The sequence below is a fragment of the Episyrphus balteatus genome, chromosome 3 (genome assembly GCF_945859705.1).
Source record: "Episyrphus balteatus chromosome 3, idEpiBalt1.1, whole genome shotgun sequence".
Lineage (NCBI taxonomy): Eukaryota > Metazoa > Arthropoda > Insecta > Diptera > Syrphidae > Episyrphus > Episyrphus balteatus.
Genome location: NC_079136.1, coordinates 129626599 through 129652323, shown reverse-complemented (window position 1 = coordinate 129652323; position 25725 = coordinate 129626599). Strand labels below are relative to the sequence as shown.

Sequence of the window (25725 nt, the reverse complement as noted above, 5' to 3'; positions counted from 1 at the left end):
CATTCTGTTTCATGTAAAATTTGTATGGCTCATTAATTAAAAAAAAAGAGTTGAAAGATTAGATACTGTATTCTGGAGGCTATGGGTCGTTTTATGCTTTAGGCTATGCGTGAGGTTTTTGTTTTTGGGTGATTTATCTATTTTAATGCACATTTTGTGTATTCAATATTTCACTGGAAAAGAGAGATATCAGTGAAGGTCACTGAGAGAGAGAGATGATGTGTTACAACTTTTATTTGTGGATTGATCTTTTTAAAGTGTTGGCTAATATTTGACAATTAATTAAACATGAGCTCGGTGGCATTTAAAAAATGTTTGTGTTTATTTTTTTTTTTTTTAATTGAAAAAGGTTGAAATTTTGTTTTGAAATTTAAACTTAGATATCACAAGTCTTGAGAAATTAAGATTTATTGCTGCCAACATTAGGATTGATTTTTTTTTATTGAGAGCCGAGATGAATTAAAGGCATTTGCTAGACCTTAGAAATCTAGCAAAAGAAATAAACTGTCTTGCAGAAAAAGAAATCAGTGTTTTGTATCCTTTTTCCTCATTATTTGAAATAAAAAATAAAAAAATTAAAACATCTTATTCCCGAAAAAATTGCTTAAAATCCTTTTCACCAAAATTCTTATGTACAAAATCACGAGATGACTTTATTTGGCTTTCTAATTTGAATGAAGAAGGTGGAGAGGGCGGTTTGGATTGCTTAGTTCTTTATTGTCAAATCTGATGAAAAGGGTTTCTACTGAATATGTGGCTTTTTCTTCTTCTTTTTATTGTTATGGAAAACATTGTCTGGGCTTTAGGTTTTTAGTCTCTTTGACAGGAGACATGGGTTCATCCTGATTTTTGTTTTTTTTTTTTTTTTGCTTCGAAATACGAAAAATCTATATGACTTTTAGGAAACAGACTTTTCAATTTCTCTCTCTAATAAAACATTTAAACACAAAAAAAAGAAGGGCTTAAAACGAGAAAGAAAAGATTTATTTTATATTCATTCCATGCAGGACGAATTGAAAAACAAAAACAAAACAGAAAAAAACAAACAAACTTTGTTTGAAAATTTTCATTATTTATTTTCATAAGGAATCGTGTTAAATCCTTTGGATACATACTTTTATTCTAACAAGATGAAGAAAAAAAGAAAATAAAACGACAAAAAACAAAAGAGACAACTTTCAAGACAAATTATTATGCAATTTTCCAAAGTTTTGACAACCCCTTAACAACATCGCCTTTTTCCTTATATTCATTCATATATAGACCTATGTTTTTTTCTTTTCTGTAGACTTAAAAACTTCATCTTCATTCCATTTTTTTTTTATATCTATACCTCGTATATAATCTATTGAATCCTGTCTTGCAATAAAAAAGATTCCCTCAAGCATATTATAAGAAGAGAAATGAGAGAAAAGGAATTTTTGTTTGAAATAAAACGAACGAGTCCTATGCCGCTTTGCACGCCCTTAACTTAGTACCTATACCAAGTCGCTTTGTGCTATTATCCTTCTTTTTTAATTTTTTGCTTTTGTGTATAATTGAACGCTTCTATTGTCCTGAATTTATTAGATCTCAATTTCCCTTTTTGGTACCTCGGAATAATGAAGCCAAATTGGTATTGAAAGAAGAAGAATAAGAAACAGATGAAGATCTTGTGTAGGTATAGTTTGTACGAACAAGAATATGTACATATATTTGAAGTTGGCCATAAGCTATACTCTCTTTTCCTTTATTCATGGATTGCAACATTCTTTTTTTTATTGTTTGCCTTTTAACCCTGAAAGGATAAATTTTATAATAATAAAAAAAAAAAAAACAAAAAAGAAATAAAAAGCTAAATACAAATGCCAATTTAGGACTAAAAAGGATAATTCAATTATGATAATAAAAGCTTCAACCAATCGGAATAGAGTGATAAGTCTTCTGTTCTGTTCTTTTATTTATTTTTATTTTTTCCTTCTCTCCTTCTCACTTTTTTAATATTCTTCTTTATTTTTGTCTGGTTTATTGAAATATTTTTGTATTCCTTTTTAGTTCATTAAAAAAAAGGTTTTATGCATATTTTTTGAGTTTTGGATGAACATTAAATGGTCCTTTTAGAAAAACCACGTATTCTTAAAAAAAAAAAAAAACTCAAGAAATATTATACCAATAAATTAAATTAACCTATTAATTCAGTTATTTCAAAGCTAGTTTTTAACTTCAGGGCTAGAATTGGTTATAAATTAAAAAAAAAATTAATTATTGGTAAAAATAGACCTGATTTAAAACCCAGGTTTGAAAAAGTAATTTTAAAGCCCATTTAGAACCTAGGGTTTTAAAATACTGAGAAAAGAGGATACAAAATTACCAGAAATGAACTTTGGGTTGATTTTAGGGTTAATTTTTACCGAAAAATTACCCGCAGTAACAAAATAACCAATTTCTAGCCATTTTATAATCGTGGTTATTTCAAGTAATATTTTTACCGCGGTAATTTGAAAAAAAAATTCATGGGGACCTATCGAATTGGTTTCCATATCAAAACCTTTTAATCAAGTTCAATCCCACCTGAAATATTTTAGGAAGCAAATAAAATAAAATATCAATTCCACTTGCAGACTAGTATTGCCAAATTTCTTAAAATCACACGAGCCTAACGTTAAAATTTTCTAGAAAGAAAATAAATTCAAGACCATAAAAACGATTGATGTTATTTTGTCAACAAGTAGGTACTACCTACCCCTAAATCTGTGTCGTGATTGTCTCTGATTGTATATTATTATATTCTGGCAAATTATCAAATAGCCAATAAAAACTACAATCTTGCAGTATCGCAGCAACAGCTAAAGTATAAGGCAAAACCTCTTCTATATACAAAGTTGCAATTTCATTTAATTATATTCTGATTTTAATTTTATACGAAACACTGCTAATTGCTCGCTCGTGTAGTGTAAATCAATTTAATTAATTGCACAAAAAATTATTTAAAAATATCTACCTTACTTACTTTTTACAAAAAAAAAAAAAAATAATATGCAAACCCCTATTTATCTTACAAACAAAACGTCAAAACCTCAGAGATGTATTATAGTCAGAGACATACGACTTGAAATGGAAAAAGACCAAATGCAATAAATATTATGCAGCAATATTGTTCAAGAAGAACAAAACAAGAAGAAGAAAATTTCACATTGCAGTGTGACTAAACGATGTGATAAAATGTTATCATATCACATTTATCACTCGTGATGGAAAATAAGAAGAAGAAAAGAGAAAAATTGTTGTGACGACTGTTGTGGTGATGGAATGGTGGTGGTCGGAAGAGGGAATAATATACACAAAAGCCTCTTTCTTTTGTGCTGGACGACTCTTATGTACTAAAGCTAACTCCTCGCTTTGGCAGATTATTACACTCTTTCAGTCTTTCAGACCAAAGAATCATAAATCAAAGTTACTACTATCCACAGAGATGAAGAAGTTAGGTCTGTGGTAAAAGAATGAAAGAAAAGAAAACAAATAGAAAAATAAAAAAAAAAAAACAGCAACTGTCAAGTAAATAATGGAACAAAATGCCGCAGTTTAAAAACCCATAGAACAAATATTACAAGAGGCACAATAATTGTAGTAATAGTTGGCATTGTAATGGCGGTATGTTAAGCCTCAAGAACGGATTCTGGGTAGGTTATTTGGGGGAACCAAAAGTTCTCCTAAAAAGATGATAGGAGACGTTCCACAAGGTAGCCATTTAGGACCACTATTGTTTCTTATTTACACTAATAAAATTCCTGATTTGTTAAAAATTGCAAATATTTAAGTAGGGTAGGAGAAAGACTTAGGAAAAAAGTGAAGGGTGTTAGAAGAAATAGCAGTGTACATAACTTTTCAAATTTGGAATACTAAACTGGGAGGAAAAAATAGAAATTGGCACATTCGTGTTGTGTGGTTAAACAAAAGTTCTTTGTTTTTGGAAGCTTGTCTTGGAATATCTATTACAAGCATAAATTTAAAAGTATTTCTGAAAAGCGGAAGATTACTTTGTTCAATTGGCTGATAGCCACTAGCGCCCTCTATCAATAATAAGTAAAAATCAATTGTTTTTTTTTACACATTTTGTAAAACTTAAAGAATCTCTTATACTTTATTTTTTTTATAAAAGAAAAGGAAAAGCAAAAAGAGTGCTATATCTAATATCCTTCTTTTGACTGACGTCTATGTAATGTTGTCCACCCCCCTTTCATAAATACTTAATTTTTCTATATCCGCTTCTGGATTGTTTTTTACTGCTATTTGCATTGCCTTTGGTTTGGTTCTTTTATAATATTTTGCCATGAGGTCCAAGAAAAAAAAAGAGTGTGAGTTAAAGTGAATGGATTGAGGCTTTTACCGCACTCCACAAAGTATTCATCGCTAAAAACCTCCAACAACATCACACAAACACACACATTTATGCATTTTAAAACACACAGAAGCTTCTCTCTAAAAATGTTGAATGTGGTGTCTTTTCATATTTATGAGGTGATTTTAATTATGCGACGGAACACATAAATTTCCATCCTACTGCAAGTAATTTCCTTGTGTCTTCGTCGTTTTGTCGGCTTATACAACATAGTATAGTAGAGGGCTCTTCTTCGTCTTTGGTTTGTTTATATGGGATCTGCTGTTATTGGCTATAGTGCTGGTAATGGTTCTTCTTCTGTTTTGTGGGAATGCAAAAATGTGTAATAAACGGAATATGAATTTAATAGCAGCACCATTTACAAGAGAGGTAGCACATTATTTATTAGCTCAAGATGAGACCATTTCGTGACAGAAGATGAGTGCTTTATTAATCTAGGTAACCAGCACTACAAAAAAAAATTAAAACAAGGAAAAAGATTTAGAACAACTTATTTGACAGACATAAAATGTTGGTCGTGATAAGTCAAGATGTTGTTTTTTTAAGAATTATGTTTGTTTTATTTCTAGAAGACTGACGTGACTTTTTAGATCAATAATTCTCAATTGCAGATGTCGAAAAATCATGAAAGACTTGTAACTAATGTCAATCATTGCACTGAAAGACTTAGAAATAAAGAAGCACCACATTTTTGACAGAATTTTTTTTTGACCTTTTATTCTTGAAAATGTAAAGGTCATCTGCGACCTTTTTATTGGGTGTTGTGTTACTGCACTTTCAAAAATACATAAATGTTAGACGAAATCTCACTCAAAATTGTTAAATCAAGCCCAAAAACGATGAATGTTACGCCAAACTGTGGAATATCAATCGAAACTGCTAAATTTGGGAAGAAATTTGATAATTTTAAAAACTGGTAAATATCAAACAAAACTGGTATATCTCAGTAAAAAATGTAAAATTTCGTCCGAAACTGGTAAACAAACTGGGAAATACAAATTGAAAAAGCTGATTTGTTAATCCCAACCAAAACTGTTTAACCTCAGCAGAAAACTGATGAATATCAGAATAAAATCAGTTGAATTTGCTGAATTTTGAGAAAATTTGAAAATTTTAAGTTGAAAATGAGAAATTTGATCAGAAAACTTTCGAAAGAAACTGTTAAATTAGTCAAATTTGTTAATTTTATAGAAAAACTTGTAAACATCAGAAGAAACTTCCAGAAGAACCTTGTTAAATCCAGCAAAAAGATACATTTTGGAAGAAACTGGTACGTCTAAGTCGAAATTGCTGAAAATTGATGAATTTGGGAAGAAACTGATAGATTTTAAGCATTAACTGATAAATTTATCAGCAAAAAACTGATGAATTTGCGAAGAAACTTTTTGATCATAAGAGCAATTGCAAAATTTCTTCCAAAACTTTTGAATTTATCACTAATTGGGTACATTTCGGACGAAACTTGTAAATTTCAACCGAAAATCATAAATCTCAGCAGAAACTTCCGCCAAACCTTGCAAAATCAAATAAAAAAAATGAATTCTGGAAGAAACTGGTAAAACTTATATTTTATTCTTCAACAATTTGGTAGTACTTTTTATCCCGAAATTTCGCTTTAACAAATGCACTTATTTTTAAAATTTAGAGTTTCTATTAAAGTTTTCATTTGAGATAAATATCAAGGATACCCTGATAAACTAAAAAAAATACATTTTCAAATTTAAAATTTTTTCTAATCCACCCAATTTCCATCTAACCAATAAAAATGCATTTTCATTCCCACCATATAGTGACAACAACACCAAAAAAAAAAGAACCACATAACCTTGTTTTCAAACCAATTTCCATAGGAAACCCACAATAACCTATGAATGTGCAACTTCTCCTGAATGGAATGAGGAGGTAAAAAAAAGTTGAACAAAAAAAATTATTGCCTCGTTCTGACCGAAATTAGATGCAGGTCCATGCCAATTTCTCGCTTCACAGCTTCCAGACCATAAATTTAATTTTTTTGTGTCTTTTTAGTTTTTTTTTTGTTTTGTTTTCATGTGGTTGGCCATGACTGTTAATATCCCTAAACGACTTTCAAATTTGTTGTTTTTTTGTTTTGGTCTTAGGTATTTCACATTATTTTAGGCTCATTTTAAAATTAAATCACTTTGCGGCAATAACCCACTTAAATTATGGTTTGGGGATTTTGTTCCTCTTTCTCACCTAAAGGGATATTTTTCACACCACAACAATGAAATCCACAAATAGAGTAATACCAACAGCTCCCCAAATTTCGTCCTTGAAGATTAATGATTCAAAAATGGCGTTTTCATTATTAACTTGGTATTTATTTTAGGCTTCGTCTTTATTTCTTGTGATTTTAATTGTAAATCCTGAGAAATTCTTCACAAAAGGCTCTCCTCTCTTTCAAAGAATATAAGAAAAAGGAGGATCTATCTGTTCTGCCTTAAACTCTAAAACACAAGGCAGGTGGAAAATCCATTAATATAAATTCTCCTTCTGTGCTTTGTTTATCCTTTTTGCCTTGAATACATTTTGAAATTACTTAAGACTATAACAAAGAAAAAAATAAAGGATTCCAAAATTCCTATCCTGATGGCATCAGAGACAAACTGAAGAGCCAGGTTCATGATGTTGACGATGACGACGACGACGATGATGATTATGATGATGATGATGATTTTTCCCCTCGATTCACCTCAATGTAATAGTAATCGATTTTTATTGCCATCCTATGTTGCCAGTTTTGTTACTATACCAATCTCCATCAGGCTCATGCTATTCCTCGTGAACTTTTCCAATGACGTAAGTGAAAATATACCAAGCCAAAGAGTCAGTGAGATAGGAGAGGAGAAATGTGATGGGGAGTGTGAAAAATAGCATTTGGAAACGAAAATATAAAAAAAGCTTTAAGAAGAGGTGTGGGAAGGGAGGGTTTTAGTGGGAGAGAAGAGTTTCAAGGATATTTACCGAAAAGAATGTAATCGTTCAAGGACGTCAGACATGTAACACAAAGGCGGTGTAGGTACTTTGAAAAATTTATTTTTGAGGGTTAATGGAGGTGATTCCATTTATTTCCGAATCACGATTGAAAGTGAGTGCTTCTCGCAACTAAGTGTGACGGGTTTGTTTGTTTGACTTTTTTTTTTTTTGAGGTAAAAGCTATAAACGTATATTATTTAGAAAGTTTATCCAGAAATGAAAAAAAAAACAGCCAAATCAATTTTTTTTTTATAAAAAAAAGAGACCTTTTGCCTCTATCAGGATGAAAAATTAATTTGATTAAAAATGTTTTTCTTTTTTTTTTTTGAAAAATTATGGTAATTGTCATAGCTACCTACAATATTTACTCACTTAATCTAGCTTAGGAAAACAATATTTCATTCAAATGTCGTCGTTTTGTTTTTTTATTTTAATTCAACATTCATAGTCAAATTCCAATTAAAAAGACAAACAGCTCATTAATGGCGTTTTCGATTGGCAGTCCGGAAGCGTCCGGAATCATTCTGAAAAAATTTTATTCACACAAAACTGTCAGTTTTGTACGAATAAAACGCTTTCAGAATGATTCCGGACGCTTCCGGACTGGCAATCGAAAACGCCATAAGTTTTCAAATGAGCTGACTAAATTAACCTTAAGTTGTTTTTTTTTTTTTTTTTTTTTTTTTTGAGTATAAGTCCTGAAAGTTTAAACCGAAATCCAAGGATCATCACCACCACTTTATATCTGCCAATTGTACTGTATAAAGCTTATTCAAAAAAAGATAAAAGGTGAAGAGTGCTGGACAAAAAAAAATATATACCCTTATCCCTTAGGACGTTTTTTTTTTTCTGTCCTGATGTCTAAGCTTATCATCACAGGGCATTCTATAAAAGTTGGTCTTCTCTAGTCGGAGAAATAAGAAAAACAAATACTACCATTAGAATTTGTATTTGTATCTCTGATGGAATAGTGGAGAGGATAAAGAAGGACGTAAGCCTCATGGAATTATTAAGAATACAAATAAAGTCTGAGATAATATGAGCACAGGGAAACCGCATTAATTTTTTAAATAAAATTTATTAAAAAAAAACTAAAAAAATTTAAAAAGAACATTCGCTTAAAATAACATCAATTTCTAGATTTTTTTTAGTTTACTATTATTTTTAACTTTACCAAGTAAAAAATTGTAACTAAATAAATCTATTATTATTATATGATCGCAATTTTTTGATTTCTTAGTAAATAGTAAAAAACTTTTCATATCTTTAAACTAGATGGCGAAATAACTGTTCTTCGAAATTTTCAAATCTTTAATTACATTTTTTTTAAAGAAAATCGTTGGAGCCGTTTTTGAGAAAATAAGGTATACTTAGTTTTTTGAAATTGATACATGGCGGGTAGCCTAAAAAAAAACTAATTCCAAAAACTCTTCTGGACAATCCCCAAAAACTACTCCATGGATTCCATGTCCATACCAAGTTTATAGTAAATCCACCCATCCGTTTAGGATGAAGCTCCAGACAGATAGACAAACAATGATAACACTGGCAACAATTTTCAACTTTTTAAAATTTTCCAGAAAGATTTATATCAAATTTTATAGATTTGGGTACAGTAAGCTCAAAAATAATATTGGTTTCTTTCTAACACCTCTAGTTTTTGAAATATTTAACTTTTTATATTTGGGGAAATATTTATACTAATTTTTAAGTTTTTCTTATTTTGAGCGTTTGTTAAAATTTTCCAGAAAAATTTATATTAAACTCAATTTATTTGTCAATAAACCTAAAAATCACATTAATTTTTTTCTAGGAGCTCTATTTTTTTTTTAATATTTTAGTTTTACACATTTTGGGGGTTATTTCGTACTATTTTTTTTTTAGATTTTATTATTACAAGCGTTCTTAAGGTTCTGTTGGAAAAATTTGTTTCGAATGTAATGTATTTCGGTTCAGATATAGTAAAATAAAAATAAGAAAAATTTTTTTTTAAATAAAAAAAAATTTAACAAAAAAAATTTTATGAATTTCTATGCCTTTTCATGTATGAATAATTTAAAAACTAGAGCTGCTAGAAAAAAAACTAATGTTATTTTTGGAATCAGCACGCTTAATTTAGTAAGAAATGATAAACCATGTTCTGGAAAATTTTTGTGTGTTGGGCAGTGTAATACTTTAATTTATTATGCAAAAATCAACAATTATTTATTACATAAAACTTAACATTCCAAACAAATTAAAAGTTCTCCCACTGCCTTTAATCACTTATTTTTATTTCTCAGTAATCATTAATTGGTGCTATCAGACAAATGAACAATACCATAACTAACAACCTGCACTCTGAAAATTGATAACAAATATTCTAAATAAAAAACAAGTTTTTCCATTTAATTTGATGATTCACCCGCAAGACAAAAATCTCTAAAAACTAATCAAATTTTCGTGTGAGGCAAATTCAAAGCAAATTCTATATGCCCGGGTAGCTCAGTTGGTAGAGCGTTGGACTTTTAATCCAACGGTCCAGGGTTCAAGTCCCTGCTCGGGCGGCAACTTTTTTTAAATTTTTTTTACACGAATATTAAATAAAAAAATAAATCCATACAAATTTTTTTGGCACCAGTTCAACAGCCTCTTTTTCTTTTTACTTGCGATATAGGTACTATAGGGCAAGTTTAGGATTCGTAAAAAAAATCGAACTCGAGATAACAATTTTACCAGACATTACGATGGTGGAGAATGCCAAAAAAGTGGGTCCGGCAATTCTGTCTGTCTGTCTGTCTGTCTGTCTGTCTGTCTGTCTGTCTGTGTGTACCTCGAGCTACCGCCTAAACTAATAGGGCGATTTTCTTCAAACTTTGTAGTTAACAGTTTTGGGTGATTCCCTAGAGGAAAAATTGAAATTTTTTTTTTAGGACCAAAACTAACGGTACCTGTCATATAACGGAAATAGAAAAGTTAATTTTTTTCAAAAACGGCTCTAACGATTTTGATTAAAATTTTTGTGTGTAGTGTAACACATAAAAGCTTTCTTTAAAAATAAAAAAAATATTTTTTGTACCGTTATTAACGGTACCTGCCATAGAACGGTTTTTTTGATTTACGAATTCCTAGTAAACGACATAACAGATTTCGACCAAAATTTTTATACAGAAACGTTTTAATAATCAATATTTGAAAAAATTTAGAAATTTTCAAAAACCACGTTTTTGGATTTTTAAAAAATATTTCAAATTTTTTTTTTGAAAAATCAATTTTTTGAAAACGGGTTGGTGAAAAATTTTGAAATTCCGTTTTCATGTGTAAATTAATTTCTTCTTCAAAATGGCATACCAACATTTTTTTGAAAAATGTTAGAAAATTTTTATATATAAAAAATTATTTTTAAAAAAAAACGGCTCTAACGATTTTCGAAAATTTTTTTCTAAAAATTCCTTTTTATACAAGAAATAAAATGGCATACTTAGTTTTTTGTAAAAGTTCATTTAAAACGGTATTTAATTATTTATAAAAACTGATATTATTTTTTTTTTGCACCACTTATGAAATTCCGTAAAAATATCAAGTTTTAAATTTTCCCTTATTTTGCCCAATGAAAATCTTTAAAATTAGAGAAACTTTATTTTTTTATGTTTTCCAAAAAAGAAAAAAAAAATAAATCAATAAAAATAAAAAAATTAATATTATAAAAACAGTGACCACTTGTTCTATATAATAAAAATATAAATTCAGAGACCAATAAATTATTTCCTCAACAACCTTTTACATACTCAATTTCCGCTATAAAACTAGAGAATCAAAATCAATTCATAAATAATAATTTATCATCCTCATTACAAAAAAAAACCATAGCACTACTTTTATTAAGGACAAATGTAATAAAAACAAAAAAAAAATAAAAATACCATCACAGAACGTTTGTCCCTTTTAGTTTAATTTTTCTGTTTTTTTTTTTTTTCTTTTTTGTCATGAATAAAATATTCAATATAAATCAACAATAATTCTCCTTTCTCCTCCCAATCACTTTTTTTTTTTAAATTGAACACTGTGTTCAATTTCCCACTCCTACCAAATATTTATAGTTAATTCAAAAACTCCCTATACTTTATATTATCCTCACTCTTATTCCACATGACCATTATAGCACACACACACACACAGGAGGAGAGAGAACGGGAAGGTAAAAAAAAAAAAATTTGTATTTATTAAATGGCCAATTTACTAAAGTAAAATTAATTGCAAATTCTCACAAAATAGCTCCTGGTCGTCGTAGTAGGTAGCCATAGCCAGCGAGCGCCATTCAAGCGGAAATTATTTATCGATATTATATTCTCTGTCCGATTTTACAATTTGAAATAATTTTGTGTATTTTATTCTTTTTGAATAATAAAAAGGAAGGGAAATTGAAAATGGAAACAAAAAAATATTATATAAAATAAAGTTATTTTTTTTTTTAACTTACATTTTTTAATACATGTTTAATACTTTATTCCCTGCATTTGTGCGATCTGTAACAAAAGATAAAAACAAAAATTATAATGATTTATAGTACTTTTATATTATAGAAATGCAATAAAGGAAAAGAGATGAATTTATTAAAACAAATAAAAAAAGTTTTCAAATAAATACAAAAAAATAATATAGAATAGTTTTGTTATTTTAAAAACTTTTCTAATAGAAATCTATAATTATCTTCGGACTGAAATGTAAATTAGTGAAGGTGATTTAACACAAAAAATCAATAAATTAAAAAAGATTTTTACCCCCTGAAACTTGACAAAAAGTTTTTTTTTGGAATAAGAATGAAGGACCAGGAGGGTCTATAAAATAATTTTGGATAAAAGGGTGTTTTTTTCAAGGCGGGAATCAATAATTCTGTAAATAGTTTTTAAAAGCCAATGATTTCTGTAATGCGTCTAAGAAATTTAGTATACATTCAATTTGTCATCAGAACCAAAAATAAAATAAACCTTTGGATGAAAGGGTGTTTTTTTTTTGGTCGAAGGAAACAAAAGTAATTATTGGCAAGAAATAGTGTAAAATATAGTACCCGATTGAAATCTTATAATAATGTAACATTTTAAGAATCTATGGAGGCCAGACAATTATTTAATATAAAAGAGTGGTTTTCTTTTTAAAACAAAGGAAATGAAGAGATTTCTAACGCACTTTTTTTTTTTTTTGTATTTCATCTTTTAACTCAAAAAACAACCTTTCACCTAGAGACTCATTTTAATTTTAGTTTCCACTACAAAAAGAACGATTTACAATTAAATTCATAACGAATCTTTGGCTTTGGAACTAATTAAAGAATTTATTTCCTCAACGAAAAGAACACCCTTTCACGCAAATTTGTTTTATGAAGTGTCTAAATTCTGTCTTAATACAATCTTCAACAGAATCGCGGATTCATACCCTGCGAATTCTACATAATGACAACTTAACGCAAAACAAGTCGGACGTTAGCAACAGCATTTGCGATCTTGACAATCGTCGAAAAAGAAGAAGTTTAACATTAATTCTTTAAATACCAAAAAAAACACTTAAAATTATATCAATATCCTTCTGTGAATGGTGAATACAATAAAAACAACAAAAGAAGTAGTCATCTAAGCTTTCTTTTTTTGTTTTATTGCAAAATTATTGTGTACTAATGAAGCGCGAAATTAGCCATTAATTTTAAAATGTCAGTTTTATTGTTCAACAAAAAATTATTATATATTTTTGTTTCATACAAAAAAAAAAAAAAAAAAAAACTTGGAAAAAAAAAATTAAAGTTAATAATGAAATTTCATGGTTTTTTGCACTCAAACAATTAAAGTGAAACTTATGCAAACTTTAAGTTCAATTTAATATGCGAGGTACTTTAACTATAGATTTATGGTATATTCATTTGAATTGATGGAAGTAAAGTCATTGACTATTCATATTAATACAATAATAACCATTTAAATAATCGGATCGATAATACTGATGAGTTTCTGTTTGTTTAACAAATTTTCTACTGTTAATGTTGACCTTTAAATTTTGACACCCAAAATGGATGAGTTTTTAAATACATATAAGAAAAGTCTAAATCACATTATAATCCTTATTAGATTTTAACAAAAAAATGTTGGAAATTTAGATTTAGGTACTTAAAAAAATTCACTTTGAAAGTCCTTGAAAAATTGGCATAAATTTTAACATAGAATCTTTATTAATGGTTGGAATAGATCCTGTCTGATTAATTGCCTATCAAAGGAATTCAATGAAACGTATAAAATCTTAATTCATGCATCATTTGGCTTCTTCATGGAATATAAAAGAATAATTTTATGACTTGCAAATAAAATTCGCTACTCACTTAACCTTTTTGCATGGGTCTATATAGAATTGACTCGTTGGCTCTTGAATATTAAAATGAATTAGAGAGAAGAAAAAAGTTGCTTTTTTATGTTTAAATTGCTTTTTTTATTACCATTTTTTTACATTTTTAAATTTTTATTACTTTCTTGTTCAGTGCCAATTTTTTTTTTTTACCTAAGCAAGCATATCACTCAAACCAGTGTCTTTTGTGAAAAGGTTAACATTTTTGGGTTGATATAGTCTGGAAGATGGTGTTGTTTGAAAATGATTAGTGTTCGTAAAAAAAAACGCCCATTGTTACCAATTTCTCCTAATGTAGTTTTAGATAAGAATTAACTTTTTCACTCAAATTTTTTGTCATTTATATTTTTTTTTATACTATTCCTCACACAACATTACTTCTCAAACTATAGGATCAAGAAGAAGGTATACAATTTTAACCCAAAATAACTAGAGTAGGTATTTATTTTTTATGAGACCCTTGTGGTACACTATCTACATGTAGGGCATGTGTATTTTTTTTTATCATTACATATTTGCAATTTCAAAACACGTTCTTGGATTATAATTCATAAAGAATTACCCAAAATTTTGTTTGTTAGCAAACATTACCCTAGTAAATTATTGTTTGTTTAATCTTTACTAGGCAAATGACTAAGGTAGAAGAGAATGGCGAATGTTTACTGTAAAAAAAAAATGTTATCATTTTGGAAAGGACCTTCTTAATTTGAAAAATATGTATCTTATTTAAATAAAACTTCGTGTTGACAAAGTATTTCTATTGAAGATGAACAGGAACATGGACGTTGTTTTGAAAAAGTGAGTTCGGGCTTTCTAAAAGTATTGGTCTATTTTGTATTTTTCGTGCTTATGTCCAATTCTTTAATACGCATCTTGCCATAAGTTGAGATCTCACTGCAATGACAGCTTTACCATCAGCCGAAAATACCTTATTTAGTTTGGATACGCCAGCCTACTTCTAAGGAGAAAATCAAAAACTATAATAAAAAGCAGAGGCCTCAAGATGCTTCCCTGGTGCACACCAAAATTTTGATAAACTCTTCGATAACTTCTGCTGGGTATTTGAACATTGTTGTTACTTGATTGACTATGGTCATCCGCAAATAGATTTTTGGAACCTCTTTTCTTATGGAAACCTTATATAAGCAACTTCTTCCGAAATTTCTACGAACAATTTCGTGTAATCTACGTTTTTCCAAGTTCGTCAATATCATGTGGCTGTTTTCGTCGATTGGTATATTCTTTTACGCTCGGCGATCTCTTACCACCTTACTCAAGACCTTGCGTGACAGATATTTTTAACTCTGACATATTTCTAACTACTAACAAATTGTTTAAGTCTCTTTAATAAAATTAAACCTTACTCAAGAATTCAAACAAATTATTCCACGAAATCTAAATTTCTCTTCGTTTTTATTATTAGTAATTTTTGACATGCTCCATTTTATTTTTCTATTTGAGAAATTACAAGGAAAAAAAGACATCCATTACGGCTTCAATCAAAGTTTATTTCATTTAAAATTTATTGACAGCTTGTTCCGTAATTTTTTTTTCTCAGTTTCGTAGAATTTTTGTTTTTTCCTCGGGTAGTATTTTTGCCTGTCATTCTTTTTGACATGTCATGCCCTGCTCAGTGCTCTACTGTCTTCTTTATTTGAGAGTGTAACACAACCTTTACATATCAAATTTTTTGAATTTGCTTAGTCAAGCTAAGGGTTATGTTTTGGGTTTGTAAAAAAAAATTAGGAAAATGTTTTTTTGTTTTTTCTAAAACTAATTTTGGCCTATTTATTTTTACAATATTTTTGGTATGGTAGCAAGGGCCACAGGTTACTATGAATTTTTCTGACAGCACATAAAAACCTAACCTGACGATATAGCACATTACTTCCTGAAGACCTTTCTTTTTTTTAGAATGAAAAAAAAAAAAAAATAACACGCAAATACTTGTCGAATAATAAAACAACTATTTCGTTGTAAATTGCTCAAGAATTTACATTTTTATAAAGAGAATGCTTGAAGACTTGTTGCTAACGTCCAATTATAAAATATTACAAGTCCTAGCCGACTTGGTATACAGGAAATGAAGATGACGACGACAACAACGAAACATACGTTATTATGCAAGCAAAAGCACCCTCCAGCCCTCGTTTATATATGTATATATTTTTTATACATCACTTCTACCGGATATGAGAAATTCCAAATGGCAAAAGAGAAAGGACAAAAGGACTCGCTTGTGTGTGGTGGCAGAAAACGAAGAAGAAATAAATTAAATGGTGGTCAATATACAGAAAAAGAGTGATGAAGAGGGAGGGGAGGAAATTGCTTGGTTAAAGGAAAGAAAATTGCCATTATTGGCAATGTTGGCCCCGAATAGCAAATGTGGTTCCTTTTTGAAGGATTGTCTTTCGAGTTGTGTTTCCCAACTTAGCACACAAAAAGGAGCACTTTATAAATTCTTAGTGTGTGTGTATGTAAAAGGCAATTGGTCAGCACAATTGAATTATCGATCGCCATTTCAAATGTCATCTAATAAAATTTAATAGCAAAATAAGCAACAGCGAGTATTAAAACTATATAGTATACAAGTAAATTGCCTTTTGGACGCACATCAGAGAAACAGCAGCAGCAGAGCCCATCAAATGGCTTGGAATAGGCCATTAAGGACGAAAGACTGCTTCCACTGTTGTGGCTTCGGTTGGCCACTTTAGTCATTCATGAGCAATTTTCTTTAGGATTCAACTTTTTTTTTCTGTGTTGTTATGTGTGTCCGTTTGAAAGGCTACTATATTTAGTTTGTGTGTTGTAATGGAGAAATGATTTGTTGGAACATTAATATTCGAAAGGAGAAAGCTTTTGTGCCTTTTTGGAGAAAATGCTTCGTCTGTAATTTGAATAGAGAATAGAGCAGTTGGTAGAGCAGTGAGGTTTTTGTTGACCATTGAAAATGAATTCACTTTGACACACACTTTAATCGAAGGACATTTGTAAGGAGTTTTTTTTTTTTTTTTTTTGTAGGTATGGTGAGAAAAGGGAGTGGGGGATGTTAGTATGAAGCCATAGTTTAGGTTTTTTCTTGGAATAAATGGTTTTGGTTAAAACTTAGGAAAAATAGAAACTCTTTGTAAGGGAGGAATTGAAACACGTGTTTTTAGCGCTGGGTTTTAGGTTGAGATTAAAATGATAAAGTAATTGGATTCAGTCGATACAAATTGGAGAAAAGAAAAACTTAATTGGAAAAAATTGTATTATTGACGAAAATATTTTTTTTAATCTTCTTCAATTTCAGAAAAAAAAAGTTGATTTGTATCGACCAATTAAAACAAACGCTCCTGAGTTGTCACTCCATTTTTTTATTCAGTTTATTATTTAAAAATGTTATTATTGGAATAAACAGGCATTTGATATAGTTTATGTTTAACACCGTAAAACAAATAAACGAGAAAAAAGATTAAAACAATTCGTCGTTCAATTAATATACCTACACGAAAAAATGGATTAAAATTGAATTTGTATTTACTTGGGGTGACACTAAAACAAACAACTAAGTCAAAAACCAGCTAAAATAATTGGAAAAAAGATAAATCCAAACACATTTTTAAGTTTTTCATTTACAAAAAAAGTTTCGAGTGACACGCACACACAATTTATAATTTAACTTGAATTTTAAAAATATTTAAAACTTTTCCTACACGACTTTTACTGATACAGTTTCATTTCTAGAAACTATTTCACAAATTTTAAGTCCTTTGATTACTTGCAATGTAGCAAGCACATTTTCAATCTAAAAAGCCATCAGTTTCTTTATTACTAAGACAGATACCTCAAGTAAAATGAAAAGAAAAAACAAAAAAAAAATCAATTTTCCTAAGGACTTTTCAGCACAAAATTCGTTTTTTTTTTTTTATTTTTTTGTTTTCTTTATTTTGTTCATCTTCCTGAAGTGTAATGTGGCAGAATAAAAGGATTTTCAAGGAAAGAAGGAAACTGACTATACCTACATGTAGATCAGACTATGTGCACAGTTTTTTTTTTTTTTTTATTTATAAACAAACTTTTGTCACTTGCTAAAGCAATTTCTTTTTTTTTACTTGTGTTTTACAGAAAAAATATACAACTTTCAAGACAAGAAGTTTCATTCTAACTTTATCAAGGAAAATAAAAGAAATTTAGGAAGACTTATTCACACTTTAATTTTGGAATATATTTGCCTGTCTGGCAAAGATAGTGGAAAATTATTTTGTTGCTTTGGATTTTGTTAATAAGAACAAATAGGGAACTCCTGATAGAAACAACATCTTAATTTTATTTGTTCGTATTCTGGTTTGAAACAATTGAGAGGACGATATTTCTGTACGTGACAGTTTACAATTTCATAAGTTTATATATATTTTACGTGAGTTTTTTGTATTTATGTCAGAAAATGTACCAAATTTTATAGATTTTCTTAAACATTAACTCTTTGATATCAATAAAATTTCTTGGTTGACTTTACATGTCTGTACGTGACGTTTTTATTGTTTGTTAAAGTTAGTAAAGATTTGAAATTTAGTTGTGTTTGTTGAAAATGAATGATTAAAAATACAATCAATAAATGAGAAAGTCTGAATTATGAACATTAATTAAATTTGCCTCAAGAAGACAGTGAATTTGTCTGTACGTGACGGTGAAATGCAAAAAAATCAATTTTCTAACTAATTTTTATAAAAAACAAAACTTTTTATGACTTTTTTAGTAGAATTTGTTATTTTAGGCGTACCTGGATTCCAACTAAAAGGTATGTAAAATAGTGTACAAGAATTAAAAAGTGGGTTATCTATAGAATTTTTACTGGAGAATCTTGTATGTTACTTAAAGTATATAATTACTTTGCAAAGTAACCAAAAAACTTGAACTATGAACCAACTTGATTCATAGATATTAAACCTCTTGTCCTCATTTGAATACGTGCTCAGAAATAAATTTAAACTACCAACCTTATATACCCAAGGTACTTATCCTCTTTCTTCCTTATCGTGTTATAGTCTTTAATTAGACACACACAGCAACCAAATCAAAAATTCATCAACTAGAAGAGAACTCTAAAAGGTCCTGAAAATAATATTCATAAAATATCCTGAGCCTGACAGAATTTATACCGTTAATTAGGCTCAAACATTTTTTTTCTTTTTTCTATTTCATTTACACGAAAAGTTTTTTTTATATTATTCTACTCCTACTCAAAGTGGCTTTGGGTTGAGAGTTCATCATCATTAGGTATACATAGTTTGAGAATTCAATGAGAGAGAAAGTTGTTTTTGATGTTTGAATATCATCCTGACAACCTAGGTACTCTTTTCTCTTACTCTCTATTGACATTTTATGCCTCGCACTGATGTTGAATAGAAACTTTTATTTCAATTCAGTGGAAATAAAAAAAAAATAGTTTCTAAAAAAAAAAAAAAAAAAAAACTAACAATGGCGGTTATTCCAGTCAGTTTGTGTCAGGAGGATGACTAGAGTCAGGATCCAAAAAGGATTATAGAAATAAAGTTTGCAGCACATTTGAAATTAAAAAAAAATTGGACTGAGTTATCCACCCTAGGGTTTAAGAGTGCACTCAACATGCAGAGCATCAAATGAGAGTTGTTGGTTAGTATGTGGTTGAATATTGGGGGTAGAGGGTTGGTGATTTTTTTTTTTTTTTTTGTGAAGAGAATTAAAACTTTTAATTAGCAAATTTATCCTTGGGGCGAGAATTGCAATGCACTGTAGTTTGTGAACTAAAAACAACACTCCATCCGACCGTTTATATAAATAAAAGTCAGGAATGAAATCAAATTATAGAGTCCCATAGGGGATTCTCTTCCTCTTTTTTTGTGTATTCATTTATCCATTTGAGTGTGTGTAATATTCGTATGTGGGAATTTTTTTTTTTATTTTACCTTTTTTTCCGAAATGGAAACCGTTGAAATTATTTAATTTAAAATATATATATATATTTTTATATTTTGATGAATTGTTTTATTTTATTTTATTATAGATTTATATATGTATTTAAATTAAAAATTTGATATGTTGACAGATAAACGTGCAGAAAGGATATACTAAGTCAACAGAAGGATTTCTTTTTTTGTTTATTCATTTTGCAAATGCGATTAAGTGAATCATTAAAATGCATCATATGTGGGAATTAATTTGCATTATTTAAACAGAAAAAAAAAATAGTAAACATACTTGATTAATAAAATTATATAAAAAAAAATGGTCGATTTAAGGCTTAAATATTGTAAACATGATATCAATTAAAATTGATGAATGTTAAATATGTTTTTATTTGATTTGCTTTTGGTATTGAAATTAAAATGTTTAGCGAAAAAAATCTACAAATCGAACTGCGATAATAATTGCAATATATTTCGCCTTGACGTATGTATTTTTTTTTTTTTTGATAGATTAATTGTGGTCCATATGGGCTATTGTGGACCACCACATTTTCTCAATTTAAACAAACAACAATGAAGATGGTGATAATTTACCTTAGTGTAGCAACTTTTAATTAGATTTGGAGCTGCGATCTTTGTACTGTTTATGCTAGTTTTGTTCCTTTTCTTAAAACAAGGTGGTCCATATTACCCTCAACTTTGTTTTATTCTTTTGTTTAGTAGTGATCCTATGACATTATTAAAACTTTCATTTCTTTCTGTTTTATAAGCAAAAAGATATGACTGGTGAACCATATTTGGCCCTTTTACTCGAATAAATATTAAAAAAAAAAAAAAATAAGTGAAAGTGTTTTTTTGCTTTGGCTCCTGTTTTAGTGTTTTATATCATTAATTTTTGTTTTTTTATTTTAACAAAAACTATGCTTTCATTCCTTAACAAAATTGGGATAACTTTCTTTTTTTTTTGTGTCCTCTGCACATTAACTAAAAACCCATTAAAAATTCCTTTATTTTTGCTTTACCCTCTTCAATCAATTTTATATATAATTTCGCTCTAAAATTTTATAAAGAGTCAACTTAAAGTCAATCAATCATTGTCACGCCTGCCAATATAATTGTTGTCTTTAAGCTTGTGCAAAAAAAAAACATAACCTATTCACATTCAACTGCACATAAATATACCATAGCACATATTAATAAGAGGCATACTTAATGTTGTATGGCACCATCATCGCGTCACACCGTTCAATCATCATTATTACTTTTATTTCTTTTTGTTAGTTTTTGAAAAAATTATAATTTTTTTTTGCAATATTCCTTCTTGTTGGTTTTTTTTAAAGTTTGATTTCTATTTGAATGCTCAATGTCCAGCTGTGATGTGCTAGTGAACTTTATCACTAACATAGATGGATTAAAGATTGTTAAAGGCCTTATAACTGGCAGCAAAAGATTTGTTTCGTTGGCAATGTTTGGTAAAACCTTGAAAATATACATTTGGAGTTCCTATGTTAGCAGGTCATTAAAAAAAAATTGTACCTTTTATAAGTTAAACTTTTTTAAATTTAAATACTTTTCGATTTTAAGTGTTTTTAAAATTTCGAAAACAACAGATATGAAAAAAAAAACATATTTTTAACCATATGAGAATAAAATTTAAAGAAAATTCATGCATCCCTTTCAAAAAATTAATATTTGAAAATATGTAATTGTCGAAAAATAATTTAATTTCTTATTTTAAAATTAAGAATACTAAAACGGCGGAAAATGCAATTTTTTTTTTTAACGGTTTACTAAGTTTTAATTTTACGGCTACTAAGACGTTTCTCCAAAGTTTTCGTTAAAATCTGTTAAGTTTATTATTTTTAAAGACTTATAAAAAAAAACATTCATTTTGTTTCTCTGTTGCCAAACATCTGTATCTTAATAAATTTCTAATGAATGAAAAACATTACATACATTTTTTAAAAATCCCTAGATACGTAGCACCCTTTCAGCTTTTTTATTGTAATAGTTTCATACTAGTTTCAACTATCCTAATAAAAAAAAAAAACAAATCTCCTACATTTTATATCAATTACCATACGAAGCTTTCAACAAAAAGCCTACAACTATTTTTATGGTATTTTTTTTTCTTCTTAATATCAAATTTAATCAGTTTTGAAAAAAATAAACAATTTAAAATTTACGACCGCCAATATAGTGAAGCGTATATTTTTTTATTTTACGATGAAAGTATGCTTCATTTGACCGCGATAGCGTACGTTCGTCGTAATAGTCATCGTCCTACCCGTATATTTAGTAGCTTCAGTCGCGTGTCGAACGTGCCAAATGGTAAAGTGGTTTCAATTCAAATAAAAAAAACTCGAAACGCATAAGTCTAGAGTCTGGTGTAGGTCAGGCACGCCTGTGGCTAACAAAACAAAAATTCAATAAAAAAAAAACAATAAAAGAAAAACACACAAGAAAAAAAAACTCTAAGATTGAATAAATAAAATTTTATGGTGTTTTTTTTTTTTTATACATAAGCGAGATCGTCAGACTCACAGCATAGCAACTGAGGTCGTTCGTCTTTTAGCTTTTGCCGATACGATAAAAATTCAAGAAAAAAAAAAAAACTAAATAAACATTTAAAATAAACAATTTTTTTCTTCTATTTCAAGAAGGAAGAGGGGTTTGTACCTATGATATAGAAGAGTGTTAGCTACTGCATTCAGAAGCTAGAGCATTTTAAAAAATTTGTTTTTTTTTTGTATATCTTTACTAGAAAAGATTTTGCTTTTCTATTGAAATATTGAGTGAGTCAGATAAAACATTTGTTATGTTTTACAAACAAAAACAAAAAAAAAAAATTTGGAGGCTGTAAAAGCTTCATGCTAAATGGCGCTTCTGTTTTTGAGACTCTACTATGGCAATATTGCTTTAAATTGCTTATTTAATAAACAAAAGTAGCTTGATGTGTTTTGAGGTTTTTGTTTATTCAAAAAAATAAATGCAATAACTTACAGTAATTTTTTTTTTTTAGAAAATTTCAGGGTCAAATTAAGAGAATTCAATAAGGAAGTTGTTAACTCAAATTTTTATAATAATAATGTCAGTTTAAAATACAATACTAATTAATAGAGTGGCGAGTGACTTTTGATACTTTGAAAAATAAATAAGTTTGAAAATAAATAGCTTTAAGGGTTTTACTTACTCACAAAAAGTACGTATACGCCAGAGGGACCCAAACGAGAGTTGTCGTATATTTTTTTTTTAATAAATCATATTTTTTTTGATAAAAAATTTCATTGATGACAAAACAAAATGATTAGTTTCATTTAATCTTAATAAGATAAATTATGTAGTTTCAAAACAAAAGTGACATAATTAGGTACTTGTGCATTTCCTATACCTAAAAAAAAAACCTCTAAAAGACAGTTAATGCAGTGTTGACAAGTTAATAATAATTGGCAAATTAAATATATTAATTTTTTTTAAATAAAATAGTAAGTTTAACGAGACAACTAAATGACATCCACATCCCATTAAGTCAAAAGTAATTTAAATGCACATGTCCCATGCGAACACAGTGTTAGGTGTCAATCTGACGTCTAATTTGAAGTTTGAACGTTTTATAGTCTTTATTTTTTTTTCTTCTTTAATGCCAGTGCGTAGGATGACATAATGTGTCATGTCTTGTATATTACATCCCCGTTGACACAAAAAAAAAAAAAAAAAAATACAAATACAAAATGACATTTTACACTTTCTGTCAAAATACATTATCTGTATATGATTGGATTAAAAGAAAAAAAAAAGAAATATATATATGTAAACTGGCTCTAAAGAAACATATGAATGAAGAAGGAAATATTAATGCGAGAAAACACCCTTGGGTGATATTTCCAAGTAAATTGCATAACACAACTCAAGACAGTTTCTTTTCTTTCTTTTAAGTTCCCACACTTGATATTTTTCCCTTTTACACCACCTCCACATTCTCTCATACGTCATCACCAACATCTCAAAAATTGTGACTTTTCCATAGAAAAAGAAATCCTTATCCCGATTCCAATATATACGCGACACATGAAACAACCCTGGTTTACTTTGGGTCCCTGTGGCGTATACGTACTTTTTTTGTGAGTAGGTAAAACCCTTAAAGTTATTGACCGCGAAAAATGAGCTCTGTGTGTTGAATAGATAACAGGAAGAGAAAAATATATAAAATAGTAAAAAAGAGAAGAATGAGAAGTGAAAGATGATGAGAGGGAGGAGAGGAAACAGATGGGGAGGAGGGATAAAAGGGAAAAGAAAATTGCTGAGTTCCGTAATTGTCCTTACACAATGCGATTTCTTTCAATGATAGGTTAGGTCGTCGTCGTTGTCGGCGGATAATAAAGATGAGATGAAAGGACTTTGGACGGAAAGTCTTCCCTTTTTACTTTGTCGTTATGTTTTTTTAGTTTTTTTTTTTTGTTGTTGTGCAATTTTCTTCTGTTTTATTCTTTTAAAAGTAAATTCTATAGATTTTCGCAGGTTTCTTTTTCCCTCACCCTTCTAAAAAGTAAAAAAAAAAAATAGTAACAGAAAACCCAACCACTTATATAAGACGACATTATTTGTCCTTTGACATAACGAAAAACTACTTCCTTTCACACATCTCTCTACACACACACACACACACACACTATACACTATCAACGACCTACGTCAATATAAAAGAAGGTTCGTAGTGCACACACAAAAAAAAAGTGTACTTTAAAATACTTTTCTCTCTTTGCATCCGTATAAAAGTCGTGTCGTATATTGAGTCGTTCGTTGTACGTGTATAGTCCGAGAGGAAAGTTCGTTTTTTTTTTTTTTTTGCTATTTTGAACAATTTTCAATCAAGCTGCTGAATTGAGTTACTGTTAAGCTGAATGTAGACAAGTGTTAAAGAGCAGCAAGAGGGTGGACATTTTTTTTTCTTCTTCTTCGTTTTTATATAGAAATGGTGTGAAAAATTGGACTTGAAAAAGTTTTTGTTCGAAATAAAAAGGATCTCAGGAGAAATGGGAATACAAATTTGTATTTATATTAAAAGATGTCAGCTTGCTGGTGTTTTTTTTAAGGAACTGGGTAGTTTTTTTTGTTTTCTTCTGAATTTTGATTAGAAAACAATTTTTTTGTTTTTGCAAATTTGAGATGATGAACTTGAAATTGAATTATATTTAAAATGAGAAAAAAAAATATTAAAATTGTGGGGATGCTTTATAATTTATGTAAATTTAAAGTGTGTCTCAAGTTAGATTTTATTATAATTTAAATTTTGTTCGTTAAATTTTGAGTTATTTTATGAAGAAAGTGTCAAATATAGAAAATTTTAAATAAAATTATCGATATTTGTCAATAATAATTTGTGATATATCGGTAACTTTTGTGTATATCAATTTGGGGGCAAATGTCAAAACTGCTTGTATCTTGCCTCATGAGAAAAATTGGTTTACTGAAATGTCAAAATATGTACTTTTTTTACATACATATGGATTTTAAATTTATCGATAAAAATATGGATGTTGATATTTTTGTTCGATAAATCGATAATTTTTGAAAATCGATTGATATGTATCGATAGTAGCTATTCATTTCAAAATATAACTATTAACGGGTCAAAAATATTTTAAGTTTAAAAATATTAGGTATTAAAAAAATCTTGATACATCGATATGTGGATATTTTTTCGATAAATCGATTTTGTTTGCAAATCGATTTGTTTTTCATCGATTATAATTTTGGATATTTCTTTTCGAGTTTATTTAGATTACTTTGGATATTCCGAGAAAATAATGAACTCAAAAATATTGTTAGCTTCGAATTTTTGTTTGCCATTTAGAATTATTTTAAGTAAGTTTTATGTGGATGTGGATTTGTTCTTTGGCAAGAAAAAAAGTTAATTTGTTACAAACTGAATTAACCTTACCCATTTCCAAATAAAATTCATCTTCTCAAAATCAAATGCTTACCTTGGCAATTAATTTAACACAATTCAATTTTTTAAAAATTTAAAAATTTACCAGAAATTGAATTTAATTTGCAAAA

The 25725-nt window shown here is 28.7% G+C and overlaps 1 protein-coding gene and 1 non-coding gene across 8 annotated transcripts in view; one reads left to right on the top strand and one right to left on the bottom strand.

Moving 5' to 3' along the window:
- LOC129915942 (uncharacterized) overlaps positions 1-25725 on the bottom strand; it is a 175489-nt gene that overhangs the window by 57274 nt on the left and 92490 nt on the right. For all 7 annotated transcript variants that reach the window (XM_055995662.1, XM_055995665.1, XM_055995666.1 and 4 more), the window contains one exon: positions 11832-11877. The gene's annotated coding sequence lies outside the window, so the exon portion shown is untranslated. The remainder of the gene's footprint in view (positions 1-11831; positions 11878-25725) is intronic.
- On the top strand, positions 9846-9918 carry Trnak-uuu (transfer RNA lysine (anticodon UUU)). The gene has a single exon. It is a non-coding gene; the product is annotated as a tRNA-Lys (tRNA).